General features: G+C 35.9%; 1 protein-coding gene across 4 annotated transcripts in view; it reads right to left on the reverse strand.

Moving 5' to 3' along the window:
• The window catches only part of LOC106080430 (peripheral plasma membrane protein CASK), a 328101-nt gene extending 321842 nt beyond the window's left edge, over positions 1 to 6259 (reverse strand). For all 4 annotated transcript variants that reach the window (XM_013241817.2, XM_013241815.2, XM_013241816.2 and 1 more), the window contains exon 1: positions 6102 to 6259. The gene's annotated coding sequence lies outside the window, so the exon portion shown is untranslated. The remainder of the gene's footprint in view (positions 1 to 6101) is intronic.
• Positions 6260 to 19010: the final 12751 nt, after the last annotated feature.

Below are 19010 nucleotides of genomic sequence, written 5' to 3' on the forward strand. Positions count from 1 at the left end.
TCGTCATTGCATTGGGGTCGGACGACCTTCCCATAATTTTCATCCATCCGATTTCATAACTTCTGAACGCCGGGTGTATGTCAATCCTAATCAAGAAAGCTGCTTGGAATATCTTCAGAGAATACACCAATCACCGCTTGATTGAGTTACCATCTACCGCAGATTTACGTAGTGCTGAGAAGAAACTCCGAGACATCATTAACACAGCAGTCTCTCGCTTTATACCAGAGCCGGTGAAATACTCGAAGTGTGGCCTTACTTCCCGGCACAGGCAGTGTACTCGCGTTATAGGATTCGCTGCTCCAATTCTACTGACCCCAGAATCAGGCAACTCAATCTGAAATTCAATAGGTAAGTCAACGAACATAAGCGGAATTTATGGATAGATCAACTAAAGTAATGAAACCGGCAAACTGTAGTCTACTGTTGAAACCACTTTCGAAATCCAGCAAGAGGGATGACACAATCACGTTACAGTGACTGATCCGAAGCAGCTACCGAGTGAATCAGTCCTTGGAGATCGATCGCCATGCGTTGCTTTATGTATTCCTTTTGAAGTACCCCATAAAATAATTTGGGACACATATGAGTGTCTATTTTAATAGAATTCCGTCCTTCCTAAGGCCATGTATTTACCATGAAAGGCAAGTACTAACATGGAAATTTCACGCAACGTTAAAAAGATATAAACGTGGAATGAGAGCAGGCCTGAAAGTCGCCGCCTTTTCCCGCGGGAAAGATTGATATCCATGCTGTTGGATTCCTCAATGTTTGCCTAGTCAAACACTGAAGCGGCAGCCCTAGCCAATGAAGGATTCCATCGGGTCAATTCGGTACGTACAACCCGCTGCCATGGGATTGCCTCAATTTCATTTTACCTATTTCGTTATTTTTTGTTTGTAGAAGACTTACCAACGACAGCTGTGTTTTTCAGCACACTAATGCTGTCGAGATCTCTCAAAAATGCTACTTGAGACCATAAAGTGGTTTAGTCAAGGAAGTGAGGGGTGTATAAGGCCGTAAGTTGGTCTAGGCAGACATTTACGATCTATGAACACCAAGAAGTTTAGCACTACAAAAAGGAATCCCTAAATCAATCAGCGTTTCTAAAGGGTTAAAATAACATTAAAAATATAAATAAATAAATGTCCTGCATTTGTATAATTAGCGGAACCCAAAAAGCAAGTCTGACAGCCAAAGACGACATCCTCTCCCAGGATTGCGTTAAGTTTGTACAAATCAGCTGTTACTGTCTTCGGAAAAAGTCAAAGATAACGGCTTTCACGCATGGGAACGGATATACGGACACTGCATTGCAAGAAACGAAGTTTAAAGCGAACTCCAGACTTTGCTGCTATAATCACTACAGCATTATCCGTAAAATACCATGCGTAACAATGGCGCGGGTGTCGCTTTATAATCTATAGATCGCTGCAATTCAAGATGATCCAACCTGACAACCTAGAACTCGAACCTTAAAGACGACACAACAATACTGACAGAATAGATAGACCAATCCACTTTCTGCACCATAAAATTGTTGTTTGCCTATCGAAGCACTCGATGCGCTCGATTCTGATCTCCCAAACTGGACGAAAATGTGGATATCAAACTACATGTGCGGTCGACAACCAACGCATACGTTGTATTTTGATACATTTAGCAATGCGTGGTTCATACGACGCCGATACTCTCCATCAATACAAACTGGTCAATTTTTTCTTTCTCTCAAACACTCCAAGCACTGCCATGTCTGCTTTCACAACAACACGGGTAGTTGTTATTGTAGAAGTGTGTTATAGACTGAGGCAGCAGCCCTTGCCGATGAAGGAATCCATCTGGTCAATCCGTTACGTTCAACCATCTCACGCTCTAGATCATGTAGATCTACCTTAAGGCTTCTGGGCGGTGGATATCTGTTGACAAGATGATGATTTGGATTGTCTCTGCAATAACAGCCAAAAAGGTATTGCTTAGACAGCATGTAGTTATGCCTTCGCACTGGTAAGATCTTTGTCTCCTGACAGCCCGTCGCAGTTCGGAGGGCGGCATTCTGACAGATTTGAATATTTTTCCACTGTGTGTCACAAAGTTGACGAGACCACACTGGCGCTGCATAACTTACCACAGACCGGCCAATTGCTTTGTACATGGTCAACAAGGTTTCTATGTTGTTGTTGTTGTTGTAGCAGTGTGTTGTACACTGAGGCGGCAACCCTAGCCAATGAAGGACTTCATCGGGTCAATCCGGTACGTACAACCGGCTGCCTTGGGATTGAGGTTTCTATGTCTATGTCTGCACCCCAAGTGCTGCCAGCAAGTGACTTGAGGACCTTGTTTCTACTTATGACTTTATCGCAGATTGCTGTGGCATGTGGGGAGAATATCTAAGAGCTGTCAAATGTGACACCAAGTATTTTGGGACACTTGATGGTCAGAATCATTTCTCCATCGACCATCACAGTGAACTCAGTATTCACCTCACGCGTATTTGTAGTGAACAATGTGGCTGAAGATTTAGTGGCGGATATCTTCAGATTTCTTGCAGCGAAATATGAGGCAAGTTCGTTGAGGTAAACGTTCAACCTATCGCAGATGTCATCAATGCCGTCTGGAGGGGGTGGAATGAAGGATAGGTGGAAGTTAAACAGTGCCGGAGATATCACACCACTTTGGGAAACTTGTTTCACTCTAGGGTGTTTCGACTTCTTATTTCTAAAATCCACAAACGACTGGCGACCACACAGATAATTCGCGACCCATCGTTTCAGGCCTGGCTGGAGGGATGTGTTTTGGATGTCCTCAAATAATTTGGCATGGTTGACCGTGTCGAGTACCTTCGAAAGGTCCAGTGCCACAAGGACCGTCCTATCACATGGCCTGGGCTAATTGAAGCCACAGCAAATGTGTGCGGTAATGGCAAGCAAAGCTCCATGTTGCTGCTCGGCAAATGGAAATTCTTCTACGAGGCTCGGAAGGAGTAATGCCTCAAGCGTCTTTGTCACTGGTGAGAGAAGGGAGATCGGTCTGTACGACTCCCCCAAACTCAAGTCTTTTCCAGGCTTCAGTAGCGGGATCTCACTCTGCCCATTTTCCAGATATCGGGAACTATAAGATTTATCAAAGACAGGTTGAGGACAGAGGTAAGGTACTCAACTCCAGGTGAATCCAGATTCTTTATCATCAATGTGGAGATTCCGTCGGGGCCCAACGCCTTAGATGATTTGGCGCCACGGATGACATTCGTAACATCCCCTACGGTAACATCCCCCTGTGATGTCTGTTCATCGGCTCGGAGACCAAGAATACGGCGAATGGCTCTCCTCCTTGTCCTATCTCTCTCGGGAAATTGACGGTTAAACAACCTGGCGCATCTCTTCGGATCAAGTCAATTTGTATATTAGTATGGACTTACATTTAAAAGCAACTGTGGACCAAATTTTCTCAAGAGAACTGGAACCAATCGTTATTTCACTCTTCTTAGGCCTAAATGGTGTTTCAAAATGATTTTCACTGATCCCTCCCATATTCCAACTGTTGGGTTGCCCAAAAAGTAATTGCGGATTTTTCATATAGTCGGCGTTGACAAATTTTTTCACAGCTTGTGACTCTGTAATTGCGTTCTTTCTTCCGTCAGTTATCAGCTGTTACTTTAAGCTTGCTTTAGAAAAAAAGTGTAAAAAAGTATATTTTTGATTAAAGTTCATTCTAAGTTTTATTAAAAATGCATTTACTTTTTGGGCAACCCAATATATCAGTAAGGTCTCCGACTGTTAATCTTCGATTCTCAAACAACAATTCCTTGATTTTATTGACATTTTGATCATGTGGTCTATCGTCAAAGAGTTCTCAACCCTCTTTGAATAACTTGTACCAATGAAAAACACTTGCCGCGACACACAAAAATATAACCGAAGGCCTTTTTCAACATTCTGAAAGTTTCGGCACCAGAAATTTCATTCCGCACACAAAATTTAATGGAACTTCTTTGTCGAATTAATTCACTCATTGTATAAATCGCCGAGTGCACTTTTTTGTACCTCAGAAAGACGTCAAGCGTATTCTAATCATTAGTGATTTCCGCGAGAAATCTAAATTAAAAGGTCTTAAGTAATTTGTGCCCACAGTGGTACTTACAGCGACCGTAGCTACAACAAAACAATAACAGAATTTACCTCTCAAGTCGACTCGATTGGACAACAAGCCCATAATCCATGCCGCACTTGCCTATTAATAAGATGATTTTGTGTGAAAAATGTTTTGGTTATTCCGAACCTTTTGAACATTTCAATTGTTCCTTAATCTCCAAGTGTCAACGATAAATAAAAAATATTTTTAAATAGACTTGGATTGGTCACATAAAGCTTCACACTTTATTCAAATGTACACTTTCGTTTGTTGTTTGGCTAATACAATATCCAATTAGATGTTTAAGGTGTCTATTTTTAACATCCATGCAATGTTCACGTTGCGAAAACGAACCATTTTCTGGATAGTTTCCAATTAAAAAAAAAGTTTTATTAACACAGCTTAAACTTAAATTCTTTTATTCCAATGGGGAAATTTGTCAAACAACTCAACGCATATTACTTTCGAACGATAATCCCATTCATATAAAAAGTGTCCAAGGTCTGGCAACATGCATGCTTCGTTTTTCGGCAAGAGTAAGAGTGGACATTACGCATAAAACATAGAGATAACAAATTTTAAGAGAGTGCCCACTTGCAAAGACACAACCACTGAAGAGAGGAGAATGCAACAACAACAACGACAACAACAATATTATAGTTATGCTACAACTGGCCGCGGCGTATGTAATGTCTCCAAAAGGAAGGATATTGAAATTCCAATTTGACACCTATGCAAGCGAGCATCCATCCTTGGTTTGTTATGTTGTCGTTGTTGTTCCGTTTATTTTTTCCTTCTAGAGTGTCTATGACTTTTTGAAGTGAGAATGTGTTGTTTCGCATTTCATCTTCCAAGGTATTTTTTTTTTCTTCGTTTCCTTTTATCCCATTCAACAACAGAAGAACAGAAAACAGAAAAATATGGGCGGATGCCATTGATATTAATGGGAAACGTATTCGACATATGAGCTTGAGCTCGTGCTCATTGTGGTGGTACTGCTATTACAAATGCTGTAATGTTTTGAATAAGCACGAATTTTGTCGCAAAGATGGAAGATGTCAGTCCAAGATGGGAGATGAAGGCTGGAAATGCAGTGATTAAATTCATCCATTATGAACGACGAACAAACGCCCGCCAGACTACCATCATCATCATTCATCTTCCAACATCCATCCTCCTCAAAAGGAGGGGACCATCCACCCACTTGCGCTCTTTCGGCTTTTGCCCTCTCTCTCTCTCTTTCAACTGTTTCCCCTCTCTCGTGCACAGGACTTCGTATGCTCTATGCTCTTATAAGTGCTTACAAGTGTAACAATGGGACAGACATCCAAACTTTGGAGTAAATTTCGTCGACTTCGTAAAGGGCGGTGACGGGTCCTTGACTATCTGCCACTATCTTTTGGATAGTTTACAACTATTTCATTGTCCTTCGGCCCCCAAAACATACAATGCAAAGGAGGCTTACCTCTCAACATCGTCCTTGTTTCATTAAAACCAAATGAATTTTTAAAAAACATCCAAATTCCTTGACATCCGCACATACACACACACACACATGTGTACATACACACACACACAATACAACACAAACGGAGGCACACAAGATAGAGAAGACATAAGTCTCACCATTAAATATCATCCCAGAATCACATCTCCACAATTCAAATCCTTCGCCATGATAGGTACATAATAGTATGTCTGAATATGGTCACAATGATTCTACAATTAAAACGAAATCACAAAATCCACGATTCCAATTGTGGTCAATTTCAAGTCAAACTTAGATATCCGTATAATTTGACTACTCTTCGCCGAAAGACAAATTATTCTGCCACTCTGGTTAGCTGGAGAGCCGTTGGTGGGGGAGGGAGAGCAAGAGGTTTACACTTTATATTACACTTTTAACCAACCGACAACCACCATTTCACTTCATTTCATTCATTCTCATTTACATCGCTTAAATAATTAATCACCTTTTAATGGGCTTTTCATATTTTCATAACATTTCAACACAACATTAAATTCACTGTGCAATCTTGCAATCTAACTAGAATTTTTTTGCGATTTGTTGTTGTGCGTAAGAAAAAATAAACATTAATGAGTCCGATGAGTCGATGTCTGACGATGTCTAAAAGTCGATGTCGATGTCTGACTAAACGATTATTCGATTCCGCAACCCCCCTCACCCGTTCACCAACACTTCCAATTTTCATCCTAATGCTCAGTTTACATGGCACATCACGACACGTGTGGTCATTGTAATATATTGGTGAAAATAAAAGTGTATGCGTCACATGTACACTTGCCATCAATCATGGCTGAAAAATCTAAATCATCATGAAATAGTTTTAGCGAAAACAAAGGTAAATGAGTTACATTAACACTAAACTGTTATTCATGGTTGAAAAATCGAAATCATATGATTTTTTCGATGATTGGCGTCTATCGATTACAGATATTGAAAAACATGTTCTAACCCAATAAAGTATTAAAATGAGAACTAATGTATGCAAAATAAAAGTAAACTAAAGAAAAGAAAAATCGATGTACCGTTCTTGGCAAAAGCTGCAATTAACACGAACACACGTTTTTTTTTATTTTAAGAGGATTGGTGTCTATCGTTTACACAGAAATGTGTAATCATTACTTGACAGATATTAAAAGCACATTCTGTCCAACTTAAAGTTTTAAAAGATATCGTGCTCATCACGTTCATTCATTAAATCATATGCTTTGTTTTTATACAAATATACCAGGATGCACTTATAAGGTGAGGTCATGCGAACAGCTGAGTAATTTTTTTTTATTTTTGTTGTGACGTTATATTTGATCCGATATTCCACACATAAGCAACAAAACAGTGTTCTAATGATAGAAATACAAGTATAAAACATATTTTAAGAAGATAAGTTGTAAAACAAAGTTTATTTCGAAAACCACTTTGACATTTTAATTTACTGCATTTGCCAATCAAGTAGTTTCGTTGGGGGAGTGTTGTTGTGCTAATGACGCTACCTCTTAATTGAACCATGCACATATACAAACCACTGCCACTGTGTATGCATATTCGCTTTGTTTTTTTTATTTTTAAGTGTTATGTAGTTGCAGTACAAGGCGGATTTAAAAAGGTGGTCTCACGTTGTTCCGTTTTTAGCAAAAGCTCCAATCAGCACGTACGCGCGATGTTTACAATCATGATGTGCCGTACAAAACGTGCATAACGTGAACTAAGGTTCTTATGAACAGTTTATACAACACATCATTGTCGCACTCATCGTATGTACGTGTCGATTACACCTTTTGCCAAAAACATTACATCAATTTTTTTCTGTTCTCTGAAATTATTCAATTTTCCATACTTTCCTTTCCTCTTTATGACTTTATTTGGAAAGAATGTGTTTTTCACTATCTGTCATGTAATGATTACACATTTCTGTGTAAACGGTAACCGACAGACGCCAATCATCGAAAAATCAAATGATTTTGATTTTTCAGTCATGACAGATGGTTAAGTTTACAGGTGACGCATTCTGCCTTATTTTAACCAATACTATTACAATGACCACGCATCATGATGTGCCATGTGAATTGGCCATTAGGATGAATTTCCCATAGGTGAAATATGTGTGTGTGTGTGCGAACCAGGCGATAATTTAACAATCGATATTAGTCAGTTCTAAATCGAACAGTAGATTCATTGTACCGAATAATAATTTGGTACCGGCAAAGTAGTATATACAAAGTAGCAAAACCGGTACTACGGTACGTTACAACTCAACATTAACTATGGCAAAATAAAATTAAAAACAATTATTCATAAAATTGCGTGCACAAATCTAAGTAAATTTTATTTGACTTCTATGGCCACACGTGTTTTGCAAGTTTTTTTTTGTTTTTTTCCCGTATTGTTTGGACAGATTGGCAAATAGCGTTCACACCTCATAGCAAATAAACAGACTTGCACTGGAAATTCTTTTTTTTGCGTTTTATTTTTGATCTTCACGACTTGTCTATCCAGTACTAAAATAAAACACAGCCATTGTTGCTGCGACAGTAATACTATGTTCAGACCCATGGCGAAACCATTAAAAGTGGTCTCATTTGTAAAACAACCACAAACCATATGGTGCAACTGTCATCTTGCCATCAATCTGATCGTAGTTTTGCCAAAACACGCATAGAAATTTGTGTGCGTGTGTGTATGCGAGTGCGTACTTTAGCAGAGAATATGCGAGAAAGAAGATAACAACAAAGAGAATTCAAACAAAAATTTGTCATCTTAATACCGTCAAACCTGGGCAGCTGTTCGCGTGAGACCACCTTTTCAAATCACCTTGGGTCAGACCAAAGCTGTTTTGAGCAGACAATTCGTCTTTCCTTTATAATTATTTACTTTTATGATTTAAATTTAATTTATTTTAATGGATCTAAAAATCGATTAATCGAAACGTCGAAGTAGACTTTCACTGATTAAATTTTGTAGTCGAATAATGGATTTTAAATTCGAATTGTCGAAAATAACGTTGCACAGCAGGATTCACTTAAAAAGCCTCGTACTGACTTCATTACAGCGAAAATGCCTATTAAATTAAACTTTGTCTACCATACATACTTGAAATTTGCCTAAAATACATACCTTGATATAACCTATACTGAGGTTGGGTTAGGTAAGAGTGCCAGTCCTTTACAGACTCACTTAGACAATTTTAAGCCTATTGTGATACCACAGTAGCGACAGGAAATCGGACCCACGACACCTGCACTGGTAATCCAAGCACGCTACCAACTCGGCTACCGGCGTGCCCTAACCTATGCTAACCTTGACTTAAACCTAAACTTACCTTGCTACATAATTTGCTACGCACATTGAAACTACCTTGCTAAACCCCTAAAAACTTGAAACTTGTATAAAACTGTAAGAAATAAAACTTATTGCACTTACCTTATAATGCTAAGCTAAAGGTGAACCCTTTTATACATATGTAAATATATACCTTGTGAATGGAATAAATACTAACCTTAAACCATGTTTCCACTAGAGCCCAAATCCACTTGATTTGCGATAATCTCAAAAACCCGTTTCCACTTCGATTTATGTGGTTTTTATTGTCAACATTGACGTTTTCGACAGCGTTTTTATTGTGATTACAATTTTTATTGTGTTCAGCATATACATTGCGGTCAGCAATTAAATTTGTAAAACAATTTCATTAAATTACTACTAAATTTTATAATTTCAATAAGAAATTGTCAGATGTCAAGAAAAAGTGCTGCCCAAAAATCCCAATAATAACCGGTATTCAATGCAAACGCAGTGTTGCATTTGAATTTGGAAGGAGATTTTCTGCAAATCTAAATAAGTAGATTTGCTCACATTGAAAATGTATGGGAAACCTTGTTTCAAAATACAACCCTGCGTTTGTATTGAATACCGGTTATAATCGGTAGTTTTTGGGCAGCACTTTTTCTCAATATCTGACAGTTTCTTATTGAAATTATAAAATTTTGTGGTCAAATTTGAAAAAAATCATTTCACAAATTTAATTGCTTACAAAAACAACCTTGTTGACAAATGTTAATCACTTGAATCCTAGTGTAAAAGTGGAGATTATCTTAAATAAAGTGGATTCGGGATCTAGTGTAATCGTGATTTAAGTTAACAACCTTAGAGCTGCGTTAATACGTTACGTATGAACTGACTATTCAAAATGCTTTTGGCAACTGTAAAGACCTAGAATAAAATAAGATACGGCATTTGCAAAAGTTGATTAAGGATAATTTTGAATGCATAGATGGCATTGTATTCATTGGGATGAAACCTTTTTCATATAATCTATAAAAAGTACACATATATTAGCCTAATGCATGTGCATATTAATTTAATCAACAAATATATTTAGTAAAGGGCTAAATGATGCAAAGTTATACTTAAAATATTCAATTTTAGGAGAATCCCTAAAAAAGAATGGGTTTATTTGACCAACGACACATGTCGTTGGCCACTACATGTAACTAAAATATAACTGAAAGGTGGGCCATTTTACTGGCGACATCTGGCATCCAATAGGCGCAATTGAAATACTGTGTCTGTATGTCTTTGGCAACTGTATAAGAACTGTGATTGGCAAACCGATGTCTGTCTCCGGTAATGCGAACGCAAATGACAAACATGTAGATGGCGCTTCTCGTAGTCGTTGGACGTGGTAACCAGTGTTGCCGTTTTTGGTAGGTTTTAATTTCTTGTCGATTCTGCACTGAAATAATAACTCAAAGAAAAAACCAACTACCGAAATTGTATGTGAAACTTTAAATTCTCAACGAATTTTAGAATTAAATTTAACACATCTTGTTGAAGTAGCTTTGTAGAGACTTGAAAGACAAAATAAATGAAATTTTGTTGATTTTCAACAAATTCTTTTGTTGAGTTAGTTGTTAAAATACGCGTACTACCACATGTAGCACACAAGACTCCCATGCCATTAAGTACTTACTGTGCAATAATGCTTATTGAGATATTTCAACATAAATAAAGTGATGTCGGTAGGCTAGAGGATGCGTTCAAGACTACCGAACATGAAATAACGAGTTCAAATCACGCGGCGGCAAAATTAACAAAATTGGATTTTAGTAGAGAGAGAGAGAGTGGCAGAGAAAAAACCTGAAAGCAAAGCAGTAAACAAACGAGACAAGCGCGAGCCGAACAAAGAAAATAAAAACACCACCACACCTAAGCTGTGCAGCAAAGCACATGTAGTGGCTGGTTAAAAATGGTTTTTAGTCTTGCTTATAGACAAATTGTTATCAAAATAAATTATTGCAGGAAAATTAACAAATTTCTTCGTCGCTTTTTCGACAAAAGTTGTTGTTTTTCAAAATTATTTTTATCTGTGTGTATTCGTTAAGAGTGCAAAAAAGCGTAGATTTTGATTGGCCAAATACATGGCGTATTTAAATTTTAGAAAAGGCGTTAACCGACCATATTAGACACGTATGTTGAAAATCATGAGAGAAACCGTTGTACACAATTTCTGCCAAATCGGGTGAGAATTGCGCCCTCTAGAAGCTCAAGAAATCAAAATCTAAGATGGGTTTATATGACAGCTATATCAGGTTCTATACCGATTTACGTCATACTTAGCACAGTTATTGGAAGTTATTGGAAACACCTCATGCAAATTTTCAGCCAAATCGAATGAGAATTGCGCGCTCTATTGGCTTACGAAGCCAAGATTAAAGATCGGTTTATATGACAGCTATACCAGATTTTGAACCGATTTGAATCATACTTAACACAGTTGTTGGAAGTTATACCAAAACACCACGTGCAAAATTTCAGTTACATATATCGAGAATTGCGCCCTCTAGAGGCTCAAGAAGTCAAGATCGGTTTATATGGAAGCAATATCAAAACATGGGCGGATTTAAACCATACTTAGCGTAGTTGTTGGAAGTGCTACCAAAACAGTACGTGGAAAATTTCAGTAAAATCGGATAAGAATTGCACCCTCTAGAGGCTCAAGAAGTCAAGACCTAAGATCGGCTTATGTGGCAGCTATATCAAAACATAGACCGATTAAAACCATACTTAGCGTATTTGTTGGAAGTGCTACCAGAACACTACGTTCAAAATTTCAGTAAAATCGGATAAGAATTGCGCCCTCTAGAGGCTCAAGACCCAAGATCGGTTTATATGGCAGCTATATGAAACCATGGACCGATTAAAACCATACTTAGCGAAATTTTACACTACGTGCAAAATTTCAGGAAAATCGGATAAGAATTGCGCCCTCTAGAGGCTCAAGAAGTCAAGACCCAAGGTCGGTTTATATGGCAGCTATATCAAAGCATGGACCGATTTGGCCCATTTACAATACCAACCGACCTACACTAATAAAAAGTATTTGTGCAAAATTTCAAGCATCTAGCTTTACTCCTTCGAAAGTTAGTGTGCTTTCGACAGACGGACGGACAAACGGACGGACATGGCTAGATCGACTTAAAATGACATGACGATCAAGAATATATATACTTTATGGGGTCTTAGACGCATATTTCGAGGTGTTACAAACAGAATGACGAAATTAGTATACCCCCGTCCTATAGTGGAGGGTATAAAAATGTATAATTTGATGTTTTGCAAATGGAACAGCAAAATAGCCAACTCTTCGGTGGTCTGTGTAGAAACATATATCACCGCATTTTTGGCTTGTAGAACAATTGGTAGGCTTTGGTCGGATTTGGTAGGATTTTTCTTAAATTTTGGTAAGAAATAATTTTCTTGAGTGGCAACACTGGTGGTAACACGTGGTTGTAAAGGGTGATTTTTTAGGAGCATACACATTAAAACACATAAAATTTAGAAAAATGCATGAAAACTTTATTTGAATCGATAGTACGTCCCATATAATTTAATGTTTGAAGATTATTTCATGCAAATGTTGACAGTGTCTGCGTCTCAAATGCTCCATCCGCTTAGTCCAATTTTGGTATGCTCTTTCCAACATAACGACAGGTAGCTCACGAATAAATGCTTCAATGTTGTTTTCCAATGCGTCAATTGAAGCGGGCTTAACTGTATAGACATGAGCCACAAAAAATAGTTTAAAGGCGTTAAATCACACGATAAACTGACTAGTCGGGAGAGTGGACTATAGGCAGCCGATTTGGTCATTGAAGTTCAGATTTCGACATTTGTACGCAGAATGAATGATGGTAACTCAAAAATGATTAGTTTACGGATATTCCATACAACGCACTCCAAGAGGTTTTGTTTTTCCAAAGTTTAAGATTCCCATGTCAGAACTCTCAAATACACATACCATTTCTCTGTTTAAGCACATTAGTCGACAATTTAAAAATGTTAGCAGTGATTAAGTCCCCCAAAACTTTTAGTGTTTAGCGCTACCGGTGTTAGAATGTCTCATTGAAATTCCAGATAAAATAAACAAAATCCCCACACATCCACAAGAAGACCTTGTAAATCACTTCGATGTCGGTGTGTAAATGCACAAAGCAAATGCACATGCCACACTGCCACACTGCCAAGGTAAAACAAAAGAAACAACGAGTCAAAGACCGTGATGTGTTCTTAATTTTATTTGATTGTTTGTACAATACAATACAACATTCATATGTTTTATATCATACGAGCACCGCAAGAACCTTATCTTGTTTTTCTTAATTTTGCCGTACCAATACACCAAAAAAAAAAATATATAAACAATCAATTGCGACCCAGTTTAAGAAATTAACTTTCCAAATCCTTAATACAAGTAGGTTTACGTCAAGGGCAACACAACGCAAAGTGCTCCTTGGGTGCGTGCCAACTGATAACATTTCACAATGCTGAGATGTAAAACTGCTCTGGTGGATATTTTTTCCATTGATGAGAAACAAATCACATTTTGCTGTGCCAAACGGTAACTTTCTCACTATGCAAATTTTTTAGATTTGGCAGAGCATAAACTAGCAAGCTTTTATAAATAATTTTTAGCGTGAATATTTACTAAAGAAATTTTTAGCGTAAAAAGTTACCAAAGAAATTTTTAGCGTAAAAATACACTAAAGAAATTTTTAGCGTACAAATTTACTAAAGAAATTTTTAGCGTAAAAATTTACTAAAGAAATTTTTAGCGTAAAAATTTACTAAAGAAATTTTAGCGTAAAAATTTCTAAGAATTTTTTACCATAAAAATTTACTAAAGAAATTTTTACCATAAAAATTTATTAAAGCAATTGTTAACGTAAAAATTCACTAAAGAAATTTGTAGCGTAAAAATTTACTAAAGAAATTTTTAGCGTAAAATTTTACTAAAGAAATTTTTAGCGTAAAAATTTGCTAAAAAAAGTTTTTGCGTAAAAATGTACTAAGGAAATTTTTAGCGTAAATATTTACTAAGGAAATTTTTAGCATAAAAATTTACTAAAGAAATTTTAGCGTAAAAATTTACCAAAGAAATTTTTAGCGTAAAATTTTACTAAAGAAATTTTTAGCGTAAAAATTTTTTTATTTATTTATTTATTACAATTCACTGACTCTTAAATCCTACGAAGTTTATCCTAATCGCTCTAGTTGGCTGTAGACTTTATTATTATTAATTTAAAATTTATCAATTATTTAAGTTGTATTTTTAATTAGTTTTATTCTACTGTCTTTATTATTATTTTCGATCAGTTCCTTAGGCAATTCATTATGTATAGTGGGCAGAGTGACAGATAGTGAGTTTTTTCCCGTATTCGTTTTTATAAGTCGGCACAATGTATTTTCCTTCAGATCTCCTTCTTGTATTGCAGTAATAGTCAACATTTTTCGCCAAATTGCCATTGTCCATGAATTCATTGGCGATTGTTATTGAGTAGAGTTCTTGTATTGTATATTGAGTATTTGTAGATTTTTGAAAATTTGTTTATGTTATTTTTGTCGGTTGTTGGGTGATTTTGGTTTGTATTATTTTGTGTCTTTTTGTTGAGTGCTTTTACGATTTTAGTTTGTGCTGTTTGTAGTAGTCTGAAAATCCTGGCGCTTCCCCATGTCTGAGATTAGATTCGACTAATGAGAAATATGCTTGTTTAATCACGTAAGAGAGGGCGCAGTTTCCCAGATGGTATAGAGCATATGCGGATTGTCTCAATTTTTTTGTAGATTTTGGACTTGTGTTTTCCATTTAAAATTATCATGAAGATGGATTCCAAGATATTTATACGTATCGACCACTACCGGATATGTCTTGCATATATCGAATGAATTGTTTTGAAAGTGTTTGTTGTGTAGACATTCTGTATTGTGAAATATAATATTTATGTTGGTTTTTGGAATGTTTCTTGGTCTTCATTATTATTATGCATTATTTTGATTTTTTTAGAATTTATTATTAAGCCGTTGTCGTGACACCAGCTGTTAATATTTTTTTTTAGCTCATTTTGAAGTGTGTTTACTGCTGCATGTAGTGATTTATGGCTTACAATTACTGCTGTGTCGTCGGCATATGTGTAGGCTGTGCTGTGCTTTAATTGTTGCAACATTTCATTTGTGTATATTATATGTAAAATTGGGCCTAGTTTTGAACCCTGTGGTACTCCATATATATGGCAGGTTTCTCGATACTGTTCGTGTCTCTAATTTTCACACTAAAGGATCTACATGAGAGATAATGTGTAAACCATTTTAGTGTGTGCCCTCGTACGCCCCATCCAGTGCATCTTTAGAAAGCCGTTCAGTCTCCTAACAACTATGTCCTCTAAAACTTTTTCAATGACAGGTAGTATTGCTAAAGGCCTGTAATTGTTGTAGTCCGATCGGTTTCCGCCTTTATAAATGGGTCTGATGATTGATTGTTTCATAACATCCGGTATTGTTGCTTCATTAATGCTTCCAATTATCAATTGTGTTATAATTGGTGTAAGTGTGTTAGCGTTATTTTTCAAGTCTATTTATCTGATATTGTCCATTCCCGCACTTTTTCTTGGATTTATAGATTTAAATATGTTATAAATCTCTTGTTCAGTGGTATATAAACATCGAGTTTTGTAAAATTCTTTGAGTACTTATATTTACAGTGACAATTGAGCATGGGTGAACTATTTTTAACGTACCTTGGTTAAAGTTAATGGCAAAGTTTTCAGTGATATTTTTAAGTGTTTCATTTTTAAAATTTCTTTTTATGTTTTCATCTAAATTTTCTGTCTTTTTGCGAGTGATTTTATTGATAAGCTGCCAAGTGCCTTTTATATTATGTCCATGAAGATAAATTTGAATATAACTTAGCCAAGACACAAACCTGACATTTTAACAGAGCTATGTTAAGTGATAAATAGAGCACTGTTAACTAATTTTCTTTTGTATTTTAAATAAAAAAAATCATTTTTAGCATTTTCTCACCAAATATTTTCTAAAATCACTTGCTAAAGAATTTAACTACAACTATAAAATGCTTAATAACAACAAAACCCTCAAACCTCTATGCCAACAATATTTTTTGAAGACCTATATGGCCCATTTTTAAAATGGCAATGCAGTGCACTCGTCATAGATAGGTGATACAAACTAATACCAGAAGTTCCCATATTCAAATTGTATTTCAGATCGGAGATATTTCGCCCCAAAAGTTATATTTGAATTTAACATAATGGCCCACTGTGCTGGACTGGACATAGATAGGTGATACAAACTAATACCAGAATAAGCCCCTACCAAGAGCTTTTAGAATCAGAAGACCCCATATTCGAATTGTATTTCAGATCGGAGATATTTGGCCCCAAAAGTTATATTTGAATTTAACATAATGGCCCACTGCACTGGACTGGTCATAGATAGGTGATACAAACTAATACCAGAATTAGCCCCTACCAAGAGTTATTAGAATCAGAAGTCCCCATATTCAAATTGTATTTCAGATCGGAGATATTTCGCCCCAAAAGTTATATTTGAATTTAACATAATGGCCCACTGCGCTGGACTGGTCATAGATAGGTGATACAAATTCATACATATAGCGACGGATGAAACAAATTAGATTTGTTTAAATTGAGGAAAATATAACATTTAAACTTAAAAGGTATAAAATTAATATAAAGAAATAATATAATTAATAGTAATAAAATAACTGAAAAATGCGCTTCTTACGGGTTTCGAACTTGCGATATTTCTATTACAAAGCGTGCGCGCTAACCACTAAGCTAGATCCGACTACAAATTCTGTTGGCCAAAGGCAGATAAGGACCAACTATAATTCTTATTTGAAAAATCAAGGATCCAGAGAAAACCAAGAAGCCGAATGCTAAAAATAGAAACATGATTTCACATATGTTCACAATCATACTCTCACACTTTGCTCTCTGTATTATGTATGCATCATACACATTAACAGAAAATTGAAAGCACTTACAGAGAAAAATATGCATAAGAATTCCACGTGCTAAAAATAGAACAAAACAGAGTTTCGTATTATTCAGATCGCTACTGAGCTCTAACAAGGTTTTTGATGCCAAACAACGTTATGCCTGGTACGTTCGTTTCTTGCAACATTTTTTCCGTGGCAACCTTTTTTAGATAAAAGATTTTGAAGCAAAAAAACTTGCTGATTGCATTCAGTAGGACATTCCCTCATTACTTATGAAACATTTTTCTTAACTCTTCATGGAGATTTTTGTAGTGTTTCAAATAAGTAACCGTGAAAAATATGTGTTTTCACCTGTGAAAATCGAATATAGTACTGGCCTTTACACGTATTAAGACAATCGGTAACACATTCTTAGATGACAAAAACAATATTTATCTTAATTAAATGTTTTAAACTTCAAAAATCCCTTTACGTAGAATATTTTTCGCCAAAAAAACGGCAAAACGCAATGAAATTGCAAGAATATTTTCTCTAAAGACAATTTTAATGAAATTTTGTCAAAAGTTGAAATGTCAATGAAACCTTTCCTTAAGACACAACTAAATAATACAGAATATAATAACGCAATTAAAATATTTTTTGAATTAACCTAATCGTGAGAACTTAAACTGGGACACAAGAAACTTGCGCTTCTTCCGTTGAATCCATTTATAATTTCTTCAGTGTAATTCGTTTTTCAAACCCGATTTTTTATTTTCTCTATAGCTTTTTAAATTGTTATTTCAAATATTCCACACGTTAAAATGGGAGTTTAATTTTTATTTTTCAAATTTGTTGTGCACACCTGGAGAACGCTCTTTATTTTAAATTTATTAATTTAATTTGTCCGAAGATTTTTATTTCAATTATTTGTTTATTTACTTTTTGTATTATCTTAATTTGGGGAAGTTATATTTTCCAAGTCTGATGAGTTTTTAATAATGGTTAAAGGAGAATGTTAATTTTTGCGGGCATAGATACTTCCATTTTTAACCCATGCAAATTTCCAACCGCATTCTTTAGCCTTAGATTTAGACATCCACAAAATTCTTTTATTGTATTGGGTAAGTTCATCATTAACATATAGAATGTTTTTCTCCCCATTCGATGCTGTTACTTCCACTCTATGTCTCTTTAATATCATCATTGTTTCTCTTTTTTCATTTAGTGTTGTGAGTTTAACAATAATTTTATTTTTACTTTTCACTTTGTATGCTTTATTTATGTCTGTGTTTTTTTTATTTCTACACCAATGCTCTGACTAATTTTGCTCAACAATTCACTCACTTCCATATTCTCATCAATTACACATAGCCCATAAAGTCTACGTTCACCTGACAAACTTTTATGATTGGTTAAAGAACACAAAATAAAATTATAAATCAAATCAACTCTTTTACATATATTTTTTCTTCATATTCCTATCATTAAAAAACAAAATTCTAAGTTTGGTTAAGCACTTCCCTCTAGAGCGATTTAAATATGATGACAATTAAATATAAGCACCGCAAAGTCTGCGTTCAGTAGTTTAAAATCAACAAAAGAGTCATTTAAACACATAATAAAAACATATTAACACATTCCTAATATTTGGTAGGATAGCCACGTTGTTATAAGACTGCACTTAGTCTATTTGGCATGGAGTATACCAACTTCTCTGTTTCCTCAGATGTTATTTTCGTCCATACTGCCTGCATGACACTTCGTAACATCTCCTTGCTGGTTATAGCGTGCTGACGAATTTTTTTTCTCCAATAGATCCCAAAGGTGCTCAATGGGGTTGAGATCTGGTGATATAGGTGGTGTTTTAAGCTGCATTGGAGTGTTATATAGAAGTCAAAGCCTAACAACCTCCGATGTATGCTTTGGATCGTTATCTTGTTGGAACCAAAATTTCGCTGCTAACCGTAGTTTAGCAGCACTTGGTTTAAATTTTTTTTTTCAAAATCTTGAGATAACCCCATTTATTCATTTTGGACTCTATAAATTCTAATTGACCCACTC

The sequence above is a fragment of the Stomoxys calcitrans genome, chromosome 2, assembly GCF_963082655.1.
Source record: "Stomoxys calcitrans chromosome 2, idStoCalc2.1, whole genome shotgun sequence".
Taxonomy (NCBI): Eukaryota; Metazoa; Arthropoda; class Insecta; order Diptera; family Muscidae; genus Stomoxys; species Stomoxys calcitrans.